Raw genomic sequence first — 7,137 nt, 5'->3', positions numbered from 1 at the left:
GGGAAGGGAAGGGAAGGGAAGGGAAGGGAAGGGAAGGGAAGGGAAGGGAAGGGAAGGGAAGGGAAGGGAAGGGAAGGGAAGGGAAGGGAAGGGAAGGGAAGGGAAGGGAAGGGAAGGGAAGGGAAGGGAAGGGAAGGGAAGGGAAGGGAAGGGAAGGGAAGGGAAGGGAAGGGAAGGGAAGGGAAGGGAAGGGAAGGGAAGGGAAGAGAAGGGAGAAAAGAGAAGAAAAGAGAAGAAAAGAGAAGAAAAGGAAAGGAAAGGAAAGGAAAGGAAAGGAAAGGAAAGGAAAGGAAAGGAAAGGAAAGGAAAGGAAAGGAAAGGAAAGGAAAGGAAAGGAAAGGAAAGGAAAGGAAAGGAAAGGAAAGGAAAGGAAAGGAAAGGAAAGGAAAGGAAAGGAAAGGAAAGGAAAGGAAAGGAAAGGAAAGGAAAGGAAAGGAAAGGAAAGGAAAGGAAAGGAAAGGAAAGGAAAGGAAAGGAAAGGAAAGGAAAGGAAAGGAAAGGAAAGGAAAGGAAAGGAAAGGAAAGGAAAGGAAAGGAAAGGAAAGGAAAGGAAAGGAAAGGAAAGGAAAGGAAAGGAAAGGAAAGGAAAGGAAAGGAAAGGAAAGGAAAGGAAAAAGGAAAGAAAAGAAAAGGAAAGGAAAGGAAAAGGAAAGAAAAGAAAAGAAAAGAAAGAAAAGAAAAGAAAAGAAAAGAAAAGAAAAGAAAAGAAAAGAAAAGAAAAGAAAAGAAAAGAAAAGAAAAGAAAAGAAAAGAAAAGAAAAGAAAAGAGAAAAAATGGGAAAGAGAGAGAAGCAAAACTAGAGGATGAGAATTTTCGTATGGAGCCAGATCAAAGAGGGCAGGCTGGTGAGTTGGCTAGAGGGGAACCTCATGAAGTTCAACAAGGGCAAGCATATAAAAATTGACAATGACACAAAATTTCTTCTGCTCTCATCATTTCTGTTTCTGGAGGGAGTGGGTGTAATCTACAGGAGCTAAAGCACTCTTGCTAACAAAAACCTCTGTTGCTATTAGGGAATTTGCTGCTAGATCTCTGTAAGCATTTTACATCAGCAGCAGGTCAAGATATAATAGATGCAGTAATTGTATCTGCCCTAGAATCATAGAATGCTTTGGGCCTTAAGAGACCTGCTGTGACAGCAGTGAAGTTTTAGCCAGAGCAGAGCCTTTGAGAATGAAGTCAACAATCCCAAATGGGTAGAGTTAGATTAGATGTCGGGAAGAAATTGTTCCCCATGTGGGTGGTGAGACACTGGAACAATTTGCCCAGGGAGGTGGTGGAAGCCTCATCCCTGGAGGTTTTTGCAGCCAGGCTGGATGTGGCTGTGACAAACCTGTTGTAGTGTGAGGTGTCCCTGGCCATAGCAGAGGGGGTGGAACTGGATGATCCCTGAGGTCCCTTCCAACCCAAACAATTCTATGATTCTAAACAATACTGAGAGGTGAGAAAACATTTCTGCCATAAGATTGGTCTCTACTGTGGGTTGCATGGCTTGACAGTATGGATGAAGATAATCTGATGGCCTCCTTCTGACAATGGTATGAGAAAATAAGACTCTCTATCTTTCAAATGCCCAAGAAAACTTGTGCAGGTGGTATGGGATGTCATCCCACCTCACAGAACTGTAGAATCATAGAATTGTATTGGTTGCAATAGCCCTCAGAGATCATCAGTAAATTTGCAGATGACACCAAGCTGGGAGCAGGTGTTGATCTGTTAGAAGGTAGAAGGGCTCTGCAGAGGGACCTTGACCGTCTAGACAGATGGGCAGAGTCCAACAGGATGGCATTCAACAAGTCCAAGTGCCAGGTGCTGCACTTTGGCCACAACAATCCCATGCAGAGCTACAGGCTGGGGTCAGAGTGGCTGGAGAGCAGCCAGGTAGAAAGGGACCTGGGGGTACTGGTCGACAGCCACCTGAACATGAGCCAGCAGTGTGCCCAGGTGGCCAAGAGAGCCAATGGCATCCTGACCTGTATCAGGCATAGTGTGGCCAGCAGGAGCAGGGAGGTCATTGTACCCCTGTACACAGCACTGGTTAGGCCACACCTTGAGTACTGTGTCCAGTTCTGGGCCCCTCAGTTTAGGAAAGATGTTGAATTGCTGGAGCATGTCCAGAGAAGGGCAACGAGGCTGGGGAGAGGCCTTGAGCACAAGCCCTATGAGGAGAGGCTGAGGGAGCTGGGACTGTTTAGCCTGGAGAAGAGGAGGCTCAGGGGAGACCTCATTGCTGTCCACAACTACCTGAAGGGAGGTTGTAGCCAGGAGGGGGTTGGTCTCTTCTCCCAGGCAACCAGCAGCAGAACAAGAGGACACAGTCTCAAGGTGCACCAGGGGAGGTTTAGGCTGGAGGTGAGGAGAAAGTTCTTCACAGAGAGAGTGGTTGGCCATTGGAATGGGCTGCCCAGGGAGGTGGTGGAGTCACCATCCCTGGAGGTGTTCAAGAGGGGATTGGACTTGGTGCCATGGTTTAGATAGTCATGAGGTTTAGGGTGACAGGTTGGACTTGATGATCTTTGAGGTCTCTTCCAACCTTCTTGATTCTTGATTCTTGATTCTCGATTCTTGATCCAGTCCAACCTTCTATCCAACACCACCATGACTGTTAAACCATGTCCCCAGGTGCCATGGCCACATGTTTCTTAACACCTCCAGGGATGGTGACTCCACCACCTCTCTGAGCAGCCTGTTCTAATGCCTGACCACTCTTGCAGGAATGAAATTTTTCCTAATATGATGTCCTAGATGTCATATTAGTTTTACTGTGGAAAGTCTGGTCAGGGACCTCATCCAGCGAGGGAGCAGAACCATTTTAACTGCTGTCCAGTGCTTAAGGGGAAGGACTGCTGTGCTTGTCCTCCCCAGTAGATGACAAAATGTTGTGTTACTGTGATGATCTCATCTCTGCTATTCTGCATATTCAGAGGCAAGGACCCTAGGTGTTCTTCTAGCCAAATCCAGACACCACTTACACAGGAGATTCTTTCCCCTCCAACTTTAGAAATATTTTGTAGTTTCATGCCTCATGTTTTCAATCAATTTTTCTGTTTAGTTGCCTTGACTGCAGTCAATATTTATGAGCTTCAAAGGCTTGAGTAATCATTAAATATTATGAATCTTAAAAGTAGCTTCTCATCACCCTAGTGTTTTTATTCTTCAGCATAAATGTTACATTTCCAATTTTCTGATTGTCCTCAGCTCATCCCATCTATAAATATCCAGCTCCTGCAGTCCCTGGGCTCAAGGCTGGAGAACATGCAGCTGCATGGTGGGGGTGTACCTTTCCACATCGTAGGATATGCTGTTTCAGATGTGTTGGGTCCTGCTTGTCATATCAGAAGAGGTGGAGAGGATTGTAGGGCAGAAGCAGCTGGAAAGATAGCAGGAGGTCTCCCCTGAGCTTGCCCTCCCCCAAGGGCTGCACCAGAACCTCACAGATACCTTTCTATACATATATGCATATGCAGTCACAGAATGGTGGGGGTTGGAAGGGACTTTTGGAGATCATTTAGTCTAACCCCCCTGCCAGAGCAGGTTCACCTAGAGCAGGTTGCACAGGATAGTGTTCAGGTGGGCTTTGAATGACTTCAGAGAAAAAGACTCCACCACCACCCTGGGCAGCCTGCTTCGGTGCTCTACCACCTTCAACAGAAAGAAGTTCTTCCTCATGTTTGGATTTCACCTCCTATATTCCATATCTGAAGCCATACACATGTAGGTGTGTTTGATGTGTTCACATGTAGGTATGCACACACAGTGCTGTTTCTGTGTAGGCACAGTGTATTTGTGTGGATATATTTAATGTATAGAGGTGGACATAGATCCGTGCATGTGCATATACCCTGGTATACCTGTGGGCATGAAATCCTCCTCTGCACAGACCTCAGATGGAAATACTTCCTCCTGAGAGGGCAAGGAAAGGGAAAATGAAAGGGAAAGGGGAAAGGGAAAAGATAATGGGAAAAGGGAGAAAGAAAGGAAAACGGGAGAAAGAAAAGGGAGAAGGAAAGGGGAGAGGAAGGGGAGAGAAAGAGATGGGATATAGAGGAAAGAAAGAGAAGGGAAGGGAAGGGAAGGGAAGGGAAGGGAAGGGAAGGGAAGGGAAGGGAAGGGAAGGGAAGGGAAGGGAAGGGAAGGGAAGGGAAGGGAAGGAAGGGAAGGGAAGGGAAGGGAAGGGAAGGGAAGGGAAGGGAAGGGAAGGGAAGGGAAGGGAAGGGAAGGGAAGGGAAGGGAAGGGAAGGGAAGGGAAGGGAAGGGAAGGGAAGGGAAGGGAAGGGAAGGGAAGGGAAGTCTCTTTGCAATTGCGAGAGACTTCAAGTGTGGAATCTCAGGAGCCCTCAGGGTTCTCCAGCGCACAGGTGAATTCATCTCATGACAAAAGCGCTGAAACTCAGGGTACGGGTAAACGGTTAACGGCTTCTTATTCCCTATGCCTATATGACCAAACCGCTCCGGGGTACGCTCCCGGGAGCCCAGGGGGGGCTCGTCTTCCCCGTCTCGGCAAGGTCGGGCCGCGGTGGCGGAGCGCAGCGAGGACTCGACGGCGAACAAAGACAGTCCCGCCAGCATCCCGCCGAGGGTGCCGAAGACGGCCGGCGTCCCCAGGGCAGCGCAGGGCACTGGGTGGCTGCTCCGGGTGGCTGGCCGAGATGCGCCGGGCAGGTGGAGTGCAGGCTGTGACCCCCGCCCCGCTGTAATCCCGCACCTCTGTGTGCCGTGGGGGGGGGGGGGGGGGGGGGGGGCGGGACGCGGCTCAGCCTCCAGGCCTGGGCGGGGTTCTTGCCGCTTCAGCTTTTCTTTTCTCTTCCCTTCGCCGCTTTCCTCCCTCCCTCCCTCTCCCTCCCCCCGTCTCCATCTCCCAGGCCCAGTGAGGTCAGCTCATGAATATCTCATTTTGCTGAGAGGACCTCGTGTGCGCTGCCTGTGCCCCCCCCACGCCGCATGCATTCGGCCAGCCCGGAGCAGACAGGGTGGTGGTGAGTACCGGGGCTGCCTTATACCAGCCCTTTTGTGTCCCCGATACCGGAACGCCGCTCGGGATGCAGGTGCAATAAACCCGCCCGGGTGTAAAGCAGAAACGGAGAAAATCCTGCTGCTCCTTTAAATCCAGGACAAAAGGCAGGAGCGCTCCCAACCTTTCCCTTTGGGATCAGGGAGAGGCGGGCGGCAGGGGCGGCTGGGGGAAGCCCTGGGTGAAGCCCTGGGCAGGGGGGATGCCCAAGCTGAAGGGTGGAACCTTTGCATGCCTCCCTTTTGTTGCTGCCCTTTATTTATTTATTTTTTCCACTCGGGCTGCTGTTCCCGACGAAAAAACCTCCATCCAGGCGCCACGTGGGTTTGCTGCTGGGGTGGAGGTTGTGTGGTAGAGTTTGGTGAGGATGGAGATATTGGACTGCGGCTCAAACGGGGCTTTCCTTGTGCCACCTGAAAGACAAAATAACCTTAAAAATCAAGAATCTAAGCCATAGTCCTGGAATCGGGGGCAGGCACGATGAGACGTGTTCCCGACAGAGCGCGGCCGAGCCGGGTGACTTTGCTGCAGTGAAACTTCCAGATAGAAGATTCAGGAACCTTACACTATTATTTGTTTTAATTTGGTTTTGAGCAATAGGTATAAAGAAAAAGGAGGCAATGAGTAAGATGCAGGATCTAAGCTAAGTACTGGGGGTTTATATTTTTGCAGTTTTCTGTAGGTTTGGATTCCAAGAGTGACATTTTGTACCTGTGTAGCTCTGAACAGCAGCAGTGTGGAAATTCTGGTTGTGATGGTTAATAGAGATGTAAAGCAAGCGTTAAGTTTTACACTCCCATGCTCCCCTTTTTGACTAATTAATGTCTGGGAAATTTCTGCCAAATGGTGTTCTTTCAAGCATTAATTTCCAGTATATTGGTTAAAATCATGGTGATAATGACAGTGCATTTGAGAGGAAACCCTATGCTCTTGCCAGTAGAGCTAAGCAAACACAGTCTCATTGTCTAGCATGTTCTAGGGAGTAAACCAGTTGTCAGGGACTGGTATAATATCAGACTTTGCCCAGTGGTTTGTCTTTCTTCCCTGTGCCATTAAGAAATGGTTATGCCAGGAAGGAATCATTAGGCTGTGTTAGGAATGCTGCCATTTCTACTTTGTCTCTCGTTTTATTTGCAAAATATATTCAGAAATATTATTAGCAGCATGATATGGCTTTACCAGTCCTTTCTAATAAGTTGTTGTGGCCATGAAAACTCTGCTTTAGACACTATGGGTGGGGGGTAAAATTGCCCTGTTAGCGACCTTAGGTGACCACATCACATCCTGTACTGGGTGAGGGTGTGTTCCCTGCTTCCTCAGGTCTGAAAACCCGCTGGAGTGATTGTGCCTCAGCCCTATGTCACAAACCTTGATCAGTCTTTAGCCCTGACAATGTCTCTGGAAAATGAAAGGGGACAAATGAGAGAATCACAGAAGCGTTTGGGTTGGAAAAGACCCTTAAGATCATTGAGCCCAACCATTATTTAACTCTACCAATCTCTAGAAGCTGATTGAAGGGCCCCTTTCCTTTATGATCCCCAACTCCTGAGATGTGGAGACCTAACCTTGCTCTGAAGAGTCCCTGTCAAAGCTGAAGGGAAATCTGTTGTTGCTTCCACGTGTGCAGCCCTTTGTACAGAACCCTTTCTTTCCCCATCGGCTGTCACAGACAGCTGGAAGAGGCCTCTGAGGAGACAGACAGGTGTGGTACAGCCCAGATTGGCACTGAGCTTGGCAGCAACAAGGCAGAAGTAAGTCGGGGGTGTGGATGGAAATTTAGCTGTGGTGGGGCAGGCCTCAGGGGGGGTGGGCTGGGCATCAAGGTGGGGGTGGTGGGGAATGGCCCACGATGCAAGCAGAGTGGACCCTGAGCTCGTCCTCAGCCATGCAGTGGGCACTCCCTCTCAGAAGCACCCGTGGCCTGGCGCTAGGCTTCATCCTCAGCCGGCTCTCCCCTGGCCGCCGCCCTGCCCGCGGGGTGGAGAAGGGCCGGGGAGCCGCCGGGGCACTGCAGCGGTAAGCAGCTGGCACGCTACTTGCCGGAGATCCCATCTCCTCACCTCCCCGATGTTGTCCTCCCTTGTCTCCACCCCAACCACCTTCACTTATCCCGCAGATCCCGGGG

The sequence above is a fragment of the Indicator indicator genome, chromosome 27 (genome assembly GCF_027791375.1).
Source record: "Indicator indicator isolate 239-I01 chromosome 27, UM_Iind_1.1, whole genome shotgun sequence".
Classification (NCBI taxonomy): domain Eukaryota; kingdom Metazoa; phylum Chordata; class Aves; order Piciformes; family Indicatoridae; genus Indicator; species Indicator indicator.
This window is presented reverse-complemented; position numbering follows the sequence as displayed.